We start from the raw sequence: 15560 nt of genomic DNA on the forward strand, positions 1-15560 counted from the left end.
AGCAGCAGTCCCCAGAATGGTCGGAGCGACCCCCGGCACAAGAAGGCAGCTCACCAGGCAAGCGCTTCTCTGAGGCAAGTGGTGGACTGCACTGCCCAGTACAGGCCACGTAGAGGGTGACAGAGAAGAAAACAACGCAAGGGAAAGGTAGAAGAAGGGAGGCAGTGTTTAAATAGCAATAGCCCCTTCTTCTCAAATGTGTTCTTTCTTCAAAAGATAATGGAATGGGGAGGCCGGGTGGCTCAGTTGTTAGAGCGGGTGCTCTTAACAACAAGGTTGCCAATTCGATTCCCGCATGCACCCCTCTCCCCCCCAAAATCTAGATTGAAAACAGTGACTGAACTTGGAGCTGAGCTGTGCCCTCCACAACTAGATTGAAGGATAACGACTTGACTTGGAGCTGATGGTCCTGGGAAAACACACTGTTACCCAATAAAAATTTAAAAAATAAAAATAAAAAATGCTGCTTCTAAAAAGTATATGATTACATGAAGAATAATAAAATTTAAAAAAAAAAAAGATAATGGAATGAGGTGAATTTCTTTTAAGAGCCTCCAAGTTCCTAAAGAGAGTCTCTGAATGGAGAATAAAGGGAAATTACAGCAAAAACAAAGAGAGCTTCTCCTGGTCTCCCATGTCCTGAAACACCAGGCTGGAGGCACAGAGGACCAAATGACCACATAAGTTCCTCTCACTGTAATTCTGGTTCCAAGAACATGGGAGCGCGGCAGAAGGGGTGACGTGGGCCCTGAAGAACTCCAGATGGTATCCACATGGAGCTGGGGGCCTGGCCATTCTGCAGGAAACCATCACTAACAGTTCAGCTTTGGGAGTAGTGAGGCTCCGAAAGGTGAGCTACGGAGAAAAGGGTAGGGCAAGAAAAAACAGAGGCCCGAAAAAGATCAGGCCATTATTATTGGGTAAGAACTACAAACTAACTCCAAAATCCTTTATGGTTAAATACTAAGAATTTGTGTCTGTACTTGCACTATAGAGAGCAGTAAACATGGAGGCAAAGTCATTTTGGGACAAATGAGTCACAGTAAGGTTGCACAACAGTGACATCGCCATTTGATTTATATACGGCATTTGCACCACTTAAAATGTTTGACCGGGGTCAGGCTGGCTCCGGGCAGACCGGCATTCAGCGGGTGCAGTACCACGTCCTGACACAAGGTGGAGCCAGTGCCATTGAGCTGGTTGGGAAACTTAGGTTTAAGGTCAGTCTAAAGTCAAAAACATCAAAAAGTGAAGACTTGGTTGGAGGCAATTGATGCAATTCTAAGGGAGAAAAGACCAGGCAAAATATTTTACCTTCTCTATGGAATAGCTGATATTCAGCTAAGTATGGGCGCATGTTAAATGTAAGTCAAAAATTTCTAAGAAAGAACAAAGCTGGATTTGAAATTATTTTCATTTATTTAATAAATATTTATTGAACACTACTATGTGCCAGGTGCCATTTACAGCACAGCAAACAACAGAGTCAAAACCTAGCCCTTGGGGAAGACATTTTTCACAGATTAACCTCATTTTAGCAAAGGCATAAAATAAAGCTGAAATAATGGCTACATCTCCTTATTCACAGAAATATTGTACTTTGTTTAAAAAAAAAAAGGCTTTTTCCAAAGATCTCTCTAATCAAGTGAAGGTCAGTTTTCCACTGCTAAAATACGCCTTCTGAAAACCTTCTGGTTCTAACTTGTTACAGCATTATTTGTCCTGTATACTACAGCTTGCAGCCCCCAAATGAAGAACGCTAGATCCCGTGTGTATCACAGGAAAAGAGCTCTACAAAATATTAAACACTACATAGAGTGATATAAGAAGTAACTATTTCAATGTCATCTCTACTGTCACATCTGCTGTGGTTCAGGCACTGCCCTAGGCACTGTGGTTACTGTCATGAATAGCTAGACAAGGACCCTGCTCTAACTCTAACCATGGAATGCACGACCAGGTGGGAGAAAGCGCGTGTGCACACACACACACACACACACACACACAGAAGTAACTCTATGAGCTAACTTTAGGCGATGACAGATACAATGAAGAAAGCACCACCACCATCACCATCGTCATCATAACTGTATTAGTCTGCTAGGGCTGCCGGAACAAAATACCACAGACTGGGGGGCTAAAACAATAGAGACATTTTCTCTCACTTCTGGAGGCGAGAGGCCAGATCAAGAAGCTGGCGGGGTTGGTTCCTTCTGAGGCCTCTCTCCTTGGCTTGCACACGGCCACCAGTGTCTTTACTTGGTCTTTCCTCCGTACACACACCCCTGGGTTTTCTCCATGGGCCCAAATTCCCTCTTCTTATAAGGACACCAGTCGGATTGGAGTAGAGCCCACCCTCACTGCCTCATTTTGACTTGATCACCTCTTTAAAGACCTTATCTCCCAATGAGGTTATATTCTGAGGTACTGGGCATTACGGACATGACTTTTGGGGATACGATTCAGCCCATAACAACAATAATAATTACACTCCTACCACCAGCACCTTCTTCTGACCACATCCCTCGCCAGGACCACTGCCTTAGCCCTCATGCAACCGGTTTCTGCTCTTACCAACCACCTCAGTCCACTCTCCTCGCAGCAGCCAGAACAATCTTTTAAAAATGAAAACCCTATCATGTAGTTCCCCTGCTTCAAACCCTCCACTAGCTTCCCACTGCACTGATAACCTAAACTCCTTTTCACGGCCTCTAAGCCTGTACATAATTTGGCCTCTGACAACTTTTCTGACGTGGCCTTAAGCCAATAAACCCGTATCACAGCCAGGACTAGTGTAGCTTTGTAGTAAACTTTGAAATCGGGACGTGTGAGTTCAATTTTGTTCTTCTGTTTCAAGATTGTTTGTGCCTATACTATATGTCCCTTGTAATTCCACATGAATTTTAGGATCATCTTGTCAATTATTAGGGAAAAAAAGGCATCTGGGATTTTGACAAGAATTATGTTAAATACTCCCCAAATGTCAATTATAATTAACATTTAATAATAACAATATTAAGTGTTCCAATCCAGGTACACAACACTGGGATACGTTTTGACGAGCTATATTTTATTAGGAAGTTGCCCTTTTCTGCTAGATTTTCAAATTTCCTTGTATAGAATTATAAAAACTAGTTTCTTAGGATATTTTTTAATTTCCTGTTTTGATGGTTATTTCCTCCAAGTCATTTGTGTATTTGTGCTTCAAAAAAAAAAAAAGCCAGTAGTTTATCTTTTTTGAACCGTTTACAAAGAACCAGTGTTTCATTTTATTTACCAGTTCCTATGGGTTCCATTTTCCAGCCCCAATAATTGTGTTTTTATCTTCACTAATTCCTCCCTTCTGCTTTCTCTCCATTTACCTTTTTTCCCCTAGGTTTTTGAGTTCAATGTTCTATTCATTTCTTATTACTTTGTTTTTCTTGATATAGGCACGTAATGAGTTTTGATTTAGTTGTATCTCATAGATTCTGATGTCATTTCCATTTTCCTATCTCATTTCTATAATATTATATTTATTTCCTGAAAGTTTTCAATTTCATTGTCCTAAAATTTCCCCCTTAACCTAAGAGATATATACAGATTTTAAAATTATTTTCTATGTTGAGCTCCGGATTTGAGTATAGATGAGATTTCCTAGGGAAGGCTGTAAAGTGAAAAGAGGGGTGGAGATGAAACTCTGGGCACATTAATAAGCCAAATAGAAGGATAGCTGTCCCCAAAAGGAGCTAAGAAGGAAAAGTTGGAGATATTGGATGAAAACAAAAGGTGACGTCATGGAAACAAGAGAAGACAGAGCTTAGGGAAAACAGACTGGGGTTGGGAGATAGAAGTAAAATTACAAATTGCATGTTGAAGAATGAAAAGGGTGAAGGTTATCAATAAAAGCAAAATGCTTTTTTATTAAGATTCTTAACTATGAAGAGAAAGACAATGATAGGGTATTGGAAAGGTGGGTATTGGGTAGCAGTTTTTTGTTGTTGTTTGGTTTTTGTTTTGTATGGAAGTGGAATATTTTTGAATAATCATGGAGGACTTGCCATTAAGTTCTTTGTTCCCTCCCCCAACCTAGACTGCTCAGCAGGATACAGAGATGGGGTGAATGCCAAGGAAAGCTCGGCTATCAAAAGGGATCACTACTCGTGAGGGTGTGGCTAAGGCACTCGTGCTCTCCATGCCTGCCCCTTGGGGACGCCCTTGTTTCCACCTGGCTTTAGGCTGTGGGTTCAGGAGAGCCACTAGGTCCTGTTAAGTTGGAGGGCTCTCAGAGGCAGCTCTATGCTGCTGCTCTTTTGCATGCAGCCCTGGACCCCCTGGGTTTGTGGGGCAGCTCTATAAGCCACCACACCGACACACTGTTGCCCACATGTTTTTCCAAGCTCCAGTTAAGATTCCCTTGAGCAGAGTACGGGAATCCCTCTTGTTCCATGTCCTTGTTTATACCGGCTACGGTTAGACTTGGTGCCACTGAAGTTTATCCTTCAAGTCCCTGTTTAAGTCCCTGCCTCTCTCCCTCCTTCTCTCTCTCTCTCTCTCTCTCTCTCTCTCTCTCTCTCTCTCTCTCTCCCTCCTTCTCTCTCTCTCTCTAGCTTCCAGGTGATTCTTATATGCACAGAGAACTAGAAACCCCTGCTATAGTCCACATGTCAACCTATCTAGCATCCTATAGCTAGTTTTCTCTCTAAAAACCCAAATCTAGTCTTTTCACTTCTTTCCATTTGTGGATTTGTATTGCCTACATAACAAAATCCAGGCTCCTCAGGGCAGCAAACAAGATAATTCACTGAATAACCCCTAAGCCACCTGTCCACATTCATTTCCTAATAATTCCACACAGTTAGTTACATGCCCTCTGCTAGTATTATTGACACTGTATGTAGACACAAGACCATGTTGTACACATGACAGAACCCGAATGTTAAATCCTCTTTGTCTTCATAAGTTTGTATCTTAGGAGAGACAAGAAATATAAGCTTTCATTTGAAAACATAAATACTCTTAGAGTTAAGGTAAGCAAAGGAAGATGGCCTAAAATCGGCTCTCAGTGGAAAGTCAGAAATTATTTTTAAAATGCATTAGTAGCTTTCAGAAAAAAACTGACGTTTGAGTGTCACTTCTCAGTAATTCAAAAAAAAATGAAACAGAAGAAGGCTATGAGCTAGTTGCTAGTGTAGCTGCCTTTAAATTAACCAAAAGCTTACTTGAATTACAGCACTCACAGCCTGGCTTCTAGCCTAGTTTCATGACTGCATTGTACAGGCCCATCTCTCAACACTTGTTTCTGGGTCCTTCAAAGGCAAAAATAATGAATTCCCACGTGCTCCTTGGGACCCAGCAAATGTAACCAAATCCTGTCCCTTTGACAGCCTCTTGAATAGCACCCACCTCAGTCCTGTCTTTCTCACCTCCCCCCCAGGGAAAGAACAGATTTAGATACCTTGCCTTACTAGCTCTGTCGATGCAATGGATGAGGTTTCTGTCACTCTCCATCTAGAATACAGGGAATCCTGAGTTCCTGTGCTATAACTAACGATGTGAAGATGGAGTTACTTGCGCTGTGAACAAGGCAGAACCACTAGTTCCTAACCCCTGCTGCCCCCCTCACTCCTTCCAAGGAAATCTGAAACAATTTCAAACAACTCCCGGACTGCCTTACACAACTGCAAATGCATCGGATAGCCACAGCTTGTGATGTGTGGAGGAAGTCTTAAAGGGAGACAACTTTCAGGTCATGTTTGACAGGAGGAGCAAGACAAGGATGGCTCTTCTATACCCCACCAGCCCTCTCTGCACAGGCCACCCTATCGACCAACTTCAGCTTAGCACCTAGCTCATCAAGATACCGAGGGCCCCCAAACCCTCCCCTGGGTTCCTGTAGAGAAAATTCAGTAATGCCACTCCAACATCCAGTGGCTTAATGCTACAGACATAGAGGTGGCATATAAGGAACAGTTACGCCTTATATCGTATTTCCATATATATCCTTATAATACACTTGCATTAACAGAGAAAACTTAAAGATTATTTGGTCCCATGCCACCTGAAAGAGCACGACTAACAGAACAAAGAGAGGAAGCCAGATTTCCAAACATGCCTGCAGCCATCTGAGCACACAGCGATGCCTTTTTGATTTGTGTCGCCTCTATCTGTCAAAGCTAATGAAAATACTGCCATGCACTGTTCTCTGTTACATATTTGCATTAAGTCTTCCACACATAATAGGGCTGACACTTTACAAGCGTATCTAATATCTTATTTCCTACATTAAGGAGAACAGGTTGAAGCTGCATGAGTATGGAAGCCACAGAGGGTACACACCCAGAGGCCACAGGAATTATATGCCCAGAGGCCCCAGGAAGTACACTCCCTGAGACCACCAATCTGCAGCCCCTGGCTCACAGTTTTTGTAGTCATACAACAAAATTTGCACCTGATCTAGACAACACAATACATACAACAGACAGAGGCCTATAACCCAGAGTCAACCAAAGTTGGCCTCCAAAGATGTCAAATATAGAAAGGGTCTTCTTTGTCACAACAGCCAATTAACAAGGAAGCCTGAATTCAAGGGTTATTCTTCTGTCACAATACTATCATATTAATCAACTCTCATCTACAAAACCTGGGTTATAGTTTACTGGGATACCTAGGGCTCCACACCCTTTGTGATGGCCTCCAATACACTAAATCTTCTTGGGACATTTATGCACTTAGACTAAGATTGAACTAGGAAGCTACATCTATTCCAGACTCGTGAACGCTACTGAGAAGCCATAAAAATGAACTTCATCACAGGTCTGATCACATCCCATGGGAACAGTACCATACTATGAAAGTAAGCAACCATTAGAGTAAAGAAAAAATGGGGGGCGGGTGGAAGATAAGAAAATAATACATATGCATTTCCTTGTATATGCATAGAATATTTCTGGAGTGATTCCTAGAAATTAGTACTTTAGTTGCTAGTACTTTGAAGGGGCTTTGGAAGGCTGGTGGAAGGGGGTTAGAGGGACTTTTCTCTATATTTTGTTCTCTGAATTTTTATCCACATGAGTGTATCATCTGTTCCAAAAAAAATATTTTAAGTTTACTCCCCTTTCCTGATTAATCTTTGCATATATGTAGCTGAGATCCACTACTCTCCCTCACATCTTACTTCCCCCTTTAACATCTTTAACAATTCCTCTTGCAATCTCAGTCAGCGTGGGTTTCTGTCTTAGTCTGTTTGGGTTGCATAACAAAGTACAGTAAAACCTTGGTTTGAGAGCATATTTCATTCCAGAAACTACTCGTATTGCAAGACATCACTCGCAAACCACGTTACTAGCAATCCAAGGTTTTACTGTACCATAAACTAAGTGCGTATAAACAACAAATATTTATTTCTCATCTTTCCAGAGGCTAGGAAGTGCACTATCATGGCGCAGACATATTTGGTGTCTAGTAAGAAGCCACTTCCCTGTCTTCTCGCTGTGTCCTCATGTGGTGTAAGGGACGAGTTAGCTCTCTGGTCTCATAAGTGCACTAATCTCAACCATGAGGGCCCCACCCTCATGACCTAAGCACCTCCCAAAGGCCTAACCTCCAAATATTATCATAACAGGAGTTAGAATTTCAACATATGAAACTTGGGGGGACACAAACATTCAGATTATATCAGTTTCTTATTTATGCCCACCACCATCCTACTTTCAGAATTTAATTATGTAGATTGAGATACCCTATCTCCCAACAAGAAAAAATACCTTCCTCTTTAGGAAAAGGTAAGTAAAAAGAACTCGGGCTTACAGATTTATTTTTGGCAGTCTAGGAAAGGGATAAAGTCTTTGAACAATTTCACATTAATAATTTTAGCCCTGATACAATAGTAGCATCATATTATAAACAAACCAAATTTCCAAAATTAGGAGATATGTTAAATGATGGTATAGTCATGAAGTGGAATACCTTGAAGCCATTAAAAATGATGGTATAAATTTATAAGATATCAATCAAGTACAGAGTATTTAAATATAAAGCAAACACTTTAAACATAAAAGAACTAAGGGGGAAATACCCATGAGCGCTTTCTGAAAAAAAAACTGACAAGAGAATCTAAACCAGGGGTCGGCAAACTTTTGAGACTGAAGAGCCAATCCTGTCCCTCCCAACAATTTAAAAATTATTCGAGAGCAATAAATATACTCTTACAAATAAGGACAATTTAAAGTAATATTATAACAAATAATAGTATTAATTATATCTATTAAAATAAGAAAAATTCACACACAAAATTGCTCACATGTACATACCCAAAGAGCCGCATGTGGCTCGCGAGCCGCAGTTTGCTGACCCCTGATCTAGACAACAGAAATCAAAATAAAGAATTCAAGGATGGAGAGGAAATGGGGGTTAGCAGTAATTTCATTCAAATATAGGAAAAATATACAAAAAAATTGTGTGAATATTAAACAAAGTGTGAATATTCTACCTTGTCAGCATAAAAATAATAATGTAAAAAGTGAAAGAAATTTTTAAAGTACTAATATTCTCCTCTTCCACAGCAAAGAGTCCACTGGTATTTTTTCCTTCCATCCCTTTCTTCCTTCTTCCTTTTTTTATTAATTCCCCACCCTTCTATCCATTTATCCTATTACACATAGATAAAAAGAGGTCTAGAATTATAGCTCTCTAACATTAACAATTGTTACTTCGAAAGGTAGAGTTTGGGATGATTTTTTTAAAACTTCTTAAGTGATTCTTTAAATCAAACTTCATCAAAAGGGCTATTACAGAGCCGGCCGAGTGGCTCAGTTGGTTAAGAGCACGAGCTCTGAGCAACAGGGTCACCGGTTTGATTCCCACATGGGCCAGTGAGCTGTGCCAGAGCTGAGCTGCCAACAGGTGGCAGGATGGCCCAGCTGGTGAGAGCACGTGCTCCTAACAACAAGGTTGCCGGTTCGACTCCTGCATGGGATGGTGGCTATGCCCACCCACAACTAAGATTGAACACGGCACCTTGAGCTGAGGGGCCGCGAGCTGCCAATGGGCGGCCAGATGGTGACTGGACTTTGAGCTGAGCTAGCTGCACCTCCACAACTAAGATTGAGGACAACAACTTGGCTGTTCCCTTCCCCAATTCTGTTCCCCTTCCCCAATTCCCCAATAAAATCTTTAATAAAAGAAGGGGGGGCTATTACAAGCAAATCGAAGGGCTATTTACAAAGCACCTGGAAAATGAGACAGTGAAAAGAGACAGAAAAGAGACAGAAAAATGAGACAATTTAAAAATATTTATTTCTACATGTAATTGTGAAATATTTCAGAAAAAACATATAACAGCCATACATCCAATACCAAGATTTAACAGATGTTAACATTTTGCCACATTTGCTTTAGATTTTTTTTCTTTAACAATAAAACATTGCAGAAAGAGCTAAAGTCCCACTCTCCATCCCTTCTCTCTCCATCTTCAGATGCACCCACTACTCTGAGGATAATGTTGATCATGACCAGGCAGGTTCCTGGATTCATAAACAACAAACACTATTATTTTGTGTGTTTAAAATTTAAATATCATAATGTTTGCTTCCTTTTGTAATTTTTTAACACATTATTTTGAAATTTATCCAAGTCACACATGTAATCATAGTTCATCTTTCCTTTCATTCATATATGTGAACTACCACTGCACGAATAAACCCGTTCTTAAAATTCCTTCCCTATCGCCCCAGTTCAGATCCCACATGAGGGCCAGTGACACTGCGCCCTCTACAGCTAAGATGCTGAACAACAGCTCAACCTGGAGCTGGGCTGCCGTGAAGCTGCAGTGGGCTGCCGTGAGCTACCGTGAGTGGCTGGCAGCTGCTGTGAGCTGTTGTGAGCCTGGAAGAGAAATGATAATACCAAGAGCCAGTGAATCGACGTCCTCCACAACTAGACCGAAGAACAAAAGGACAGCAACTTGTCTGTTCCCCTTCCCCGATTCCCCAATGCTGCTCCCCTCCCCCAATTCCCCAATAAAATCTTGGAGAAAAAAAATTCCTTCCCTATCAAGGGCCTGTGGGTCCAACAATCCCGTTCCTCCTCTATAGTATGTTTTCTATTGTACAAATGCAGACCTATTTACCTATGTAATTTTTCAATGGCTATTTGAGTAGCCTCAAGCCTTTTCAGATAACTGTTAGGCGAAACTGTCCAAGCAGTTTCTCCACACTGCTCACACTTTTTACTACCAGATAAAAATGAATTGTGAAATGTTGTATTACCTTACCTTCAAAAATATTATTAAACGTGAAAAAGCAGACATAATATTTATGGCACCTTCATCCCTCTTAGAATTATTTCTAATCTATTGCAAAAAGGTTCTTATTACCTACATCTTATTGCATTTTAGACAAGACATAATATACTGAAGGTTCCTGCGAATTGCTTAAGAAGCTTAAATCTTCTTATCAGTGAAAGAGATGAATACTGGGTGTTGTGTGCCTCAGAGACTCATGCTGAGTTGAGATGGAAGCAATGAAAAAGAGGGAACCTGGGGATCCTGGGATGTGAGCAGTTTGCTTGAAGACTAAGAAAACAGCAAGAAAATATTAGGGAAAATCTCCTCTAGATGAGGTAGGTAGAAAGCAAACACAGAACAGTCCAGAATACTAAGCATTAGGTCACTCTGGATGTGGTTGGAGAAAGGGAAAGACCACATTTTTCTGCCAGGATTGGACCCTATATCCTCTAGCTCACTAAGTTCTTGAGTATTAATCTGTTCTGGAATTGATTAGAATGCAGTATTATATATATATATATATATATATATATATATATATATATATATATATATATATATATATATATATATATATATGGTGATCTGACCTTATATACTTTTCAAACCTCATTCATGTTTTTTTCATTTGATACGCTAATACTCTTGTGGCTTAAGTGATTCAGGTAATTATTATTTCCATTTTATAGGTAAGGAAAATGACATCAAAAGAGGGTGGGACATAAAAAATCAATGATAGAACCAGCAACAGACTCTACTGGCTTCTAGTGTACATTCATTCTGTTAGACTCAAAGATGAAAATCAGATTACAAAAAACTAATTTGTTTGTGAATAGAATTTGAGTGACTATCATATTAAATTTAGGAGCTACATGGAAAAAGCTTCTTTACTTTAGAGGAATTCCTTGTGGGATGTTTTGGTTTTTTGTTTTGTTTTTCTTTGTTTTACCAAACTAGCTTTATTCAGGGTAACTTAAATTTAATCTATTAAAACTACTCCAATAACTTTTGATTGTTTCCAAAAATTAAATCCATACACAAGAGGCATGTAATTTGACTATTATTTTTTAATTTGTGAATGCCAGAAAGTAAAAATAGTCAAAAGACAGATGGCATACATTTTACAGACTAAGATCTTTATAATATAAAAAAGACAAATAATTTGATTTTAAAATGGGGGAAGGTCATGAACTGCGAGTTCAAATAAAAGAAAATAAAAGAAAATAGACATATGGAAAAGAGGTCCATAATTAGAGAAATTAAAAATTAACAGTGAGTTTCTATTTTTCACATATCAGGTTGGCAAAAATCCTGAAGTTTGATAATAAACTTTGTTTAAGAGGGAGTAGGGAAGCAAGCATGCTCATACAATGAAATGAGAGAATATATTGTCAAGATAGGAACACCAATCAAAAATCTTCATGCACTTTGACATATTTCCAAGAATTTATCGTATAGAAAAATTCTCACTTTTGCAAAATAATATGCATACTAAGATATTCTCTGCAACATGGACTATTATAGCAAAAGCCTGGAAACAACCTAAATATCCATTGATGGGAGATTAAGTCAATATATTCAGATTCATTCATACAATGAAATGAGGAAGCTCTTTATGTACTATAAATAATAATCACAAAGATGTATTGCTCAGTGAAAAAAGCAAATGCAGAATGGTTTATATAGTCTCTCCCCAATTATGTTAAAAACACACACATATCCTATAACTCAACATCAAAAAACAATCCAATTAAAAAACAGGTAAAGAACTTGAAAAGGCATTTCTCTAAAGAAGATGTACAAATGGCCGATAAACACATGAAAACGTGGTCAACATCAACAGTCATTAGAGAAATGAAAAACAGAACCCTATGAGACACCACTTTACACCCATTAGGATGGTTATTTTAAAAAACAAAAATCAGAAAATAACAAGTGTTGGAGAGGATGTGGAGAAATTTTTTTAAAAAGCACTTTGTGCTTTGCTGGTGGGAACGTAAAATGGTGCAGCTGCTGTGAAAAAACAGTATCATGGTTTCTCAAAATATTAAATATAGAGCTACCACATGACCCAGCATTCCACTTCTAGGCGTACATCCAAAAGTAGTAAAACCAGGGACTTGAACAGGTATTTGTACACTGATGTTCATAGCACATTATCCAAAGAGCCAAAAAGTGGAAACAATTTAAATGTCCATGGACAGACGGATGGATAAACAAAGTGTGGTGTATACACACAGTGGAATATTATCCAGCCTTAAAAAGGAAAGAAATCCTGACACATGCTACAATATGAGTGAATCTTGAGGGCATTATGATATGTGACATAGCCAGACACAAAAGGACAAATGTTGTATGATTCCACTTACCTAGAAGAGTCAAATTCATAGAAATAGAAAGTAGAATGGTGGTTGCCAGAAGCTAGGGAGAGGAGGGATGGGGAGTATTGTTTAAAGGGTACAGAGTTTCAGTTTAGAAAGATGAAAAAGTTCTGAAAATGGATCACAGTAATGTGAATATACTTAATGCCACTGAACTGTATACTTAAAAATGGTTAAAATGCTTTTTTTTTTTTTTAGCTGAGCCATCCTGCCACCTGTTGGCAGCTCAGCAGCAGCTCAGCTCGGGCAGGGACTCAAACTGCTGTTGCTCAGAGCTCACACTCTTGAGCAAGCTCTTAACCAACTGAGCCACTCGGCCGGCCCAAAATGCTAAATTTTATAGAAAGACAAAAACCACAGATTTCATTTATATGTGGAATCTAAAAAAACAAAATAAACAAACAAAACAGGAACAAACTCATAGATACAGAGAACAAACTGATGGTTGCCAGATGAGAGGGGGTTGGGGATGGATGAAAAAGGGGAAAGGATTAAAATCTACAAATTGTCAGTTATGAAAATAGTCACAGAAATGTAAAGTGCAGTCTAGAGAACATAGCCAGTTATACTGTAATAACTATGTATGGTGTCAGATGTGTACTTGATTTATAGGGGGATCACTTCATAAGTTATATAAATGTCTAATCACTATGTTGTACACCTGAAACTAATATAATGTTGTATGTCAACTGTAACTGAAAATTTTTTTAATTAAAAAAATAAATTAACTGCATAACCAGTGTGTATAAAGTAATTTTCCAAACTGAATCAGACACTAAACTTTTAAATAGTTTTTTAAAATGTTAATTTTTATTATATATATTTATAATAAAAATACAGACACACACACACAAACACTGTATTTGCATGGACTATTTCTGGAAGAATTAGAAACTTAGAACAAATTTTGCCTTTAGAAATGGGAACTGAATAGACAGCAGTTAGAGATGAAGAGATTTGCCTATCACTATATATTCTTGTCGCCTTTCGAATTTCTTCCCATATAAATATCAAAATCTTAAACTTCAATCAATCTTGTTGACTGAAATCTGAACACAGAGCAGGAAAATGTATGTAAGTCAAAAATGTATTAAGTCCTATGTTTTGTATGAGGCAAAATAAAAATTCTCCAAAATCATGATTTTGAAAACATGCCTGGATGTTTTTCAAGCTGCCAACTTTCAAAAACTATTTAACAAGGAAAACGAACTGTTTCAGAACGTAAAAGATCAAAACAGAACACATAGAAATAAGTAAAAAAGGCTTTATGAGAGAGTTTTGTTACGTACAATATAAATTACTAACCCAGATTAAATAGAGGAAAAATAAGTCTAAATTATTTACTACAAGAATATAAAGTGGAATCATAATACCTAATATTGTCCTAAGCTTTCAATCCCAAGCTAATTTGTTCCAAGCTAATAATGTTCTAAGAGCTTTAAAAATGTCCACTGACAATAGTGGTTCTCAAACTTTTTGGTCTCAGAACCCCTTTTCACTCTTAAAAATCATTGAGACCCCCCCCAAAGAATCTTTTAATATGAGTTATACTTGCATATTAGAAATTAAACCTCAAATTTTAAAAATATTTATTACATTTAGAAATAATTTAAAAACCCATTATATGTTTACATAAATCACACAATTTTCGTGAAAATAAACTATATTTTCCAAAACAAAAAAACCTTAATTAGAAGAATGGCACCATTTTACATGTGTGCAAATAAATCCCTTTCATGGCTGGCTTCGGAAAAGACAGCTGGATTCTCCTATTTGGTTCTGCATTCAAGCTGTTACAATATCACACATCATGTAGCTTTCGAAAAACTCCAACATACACTTGTGAAAAAATGAGAATGAAAATAGCAAATACTGTCTTTGATTTATTATGAAAATAGTTTAGACTTCGTAGACCCCTGAAAGGGTCCTTGGGATGCACCGTGGTCTCCAAACCACGCTGTGAGGGCTACTTACACCAATCCTATGAGGAGAATGTGAAAACTGAGGCACAGGGGGAATAAATAAGTTACTCACTGTCCCAAAGCCAGGACTGGACCCCAGGAATTCTGAGTCAGACCTGGGGATTGCCCTGGGAGGAGAAGGAAAGCAGCATGTAACCTTTTACACAGTGATGGAAACCCACTGGCTGCCTGGCAGTCACAATAACAGGCCTCGCTTCTACATGTTGTGATAAAATTTCCAATTAAATCTTTCAGTGTGGACGAAGCAGAGGTAAGGGGAGGTGAGAGCAGAAGAATGGAGGCATAGATCCTACAACGTCTATTATACTCATGAAAGGTCCTCTACCTTTTGCTTTTTTTTTTTTTCCTGATCTCAAGCCATCCTTTGTTTCCTGTCCTCCATTCTAGATCTAGCAGTATTCATTCTTGTCTTTCTCTCATCTTTTTATGTTTTTTAGTTTGGGTTCTATTTGTTATTTTACTTGCAAAGTGTATCAGTGCTTAAGCAGTATACATCTTTCTGTGTAATATCCCACTTATGGCTTCATAACACATACCTATTTATTTTAAAAGAAAATTCTATTCATTCACTCAACAAATATTTACTGAATGACGACTATGTGTCTAGCACTAAAGCTACAGTAGAAGTTTTTCTGACTCACAGAATTTTCAGGTTGGAATAGGCAATGTGGACATATTCTTTTCACCAGACTATAAAGAAGAAAGAGTTTTGACCTAAAGCAATAGTTAGCAAAGACCTTTTATAGGGCGCAGGGAAATGAACACTTTAAATAGCATAATAAATCCAAGGAATGTAAAAGGGAAAGAGCCCTCTTTTATTTTATGAGTTGTATCAGTATTTTATTTTATTGTGAAATAAACATTTTTTAATTAGTTTCAGGTATACAACACAGTGCAATAGTTACACTTTTTACCCCTCGAAGTGAAACCCCC

General features: G+C 38.5%; 1 protein-coding gene across 2 annotated transcripts in view; it reads right to left on the bottom strand.

Moving 5' to 3' along the window:
- DRC8 (dynein regulatory complex subunit 8) overlaps positions 1-15560 on the bottom strand; it is a 70036-nt gene that overhangs the window by 27478 nt on the left and 26998 nt on the right. The gene's annotated exons all lie outside the window — the stretch shown is intronic.

This window comes from Hipposideros armiger, unplaced genomic scaffold (assembly GCF_001890085.2).
Source record: "Hipposideros armiger isolate ML-2016 unplaced genomic scaffold, ASM189008v1 scaffold_567, whole genome shotgun sequence".
NCBI lineage: Eukaryota > Metazoa > Chordata > Mammalia > Chiroptera > Hipposideridae > Hipposideros > Hipposideros armiger.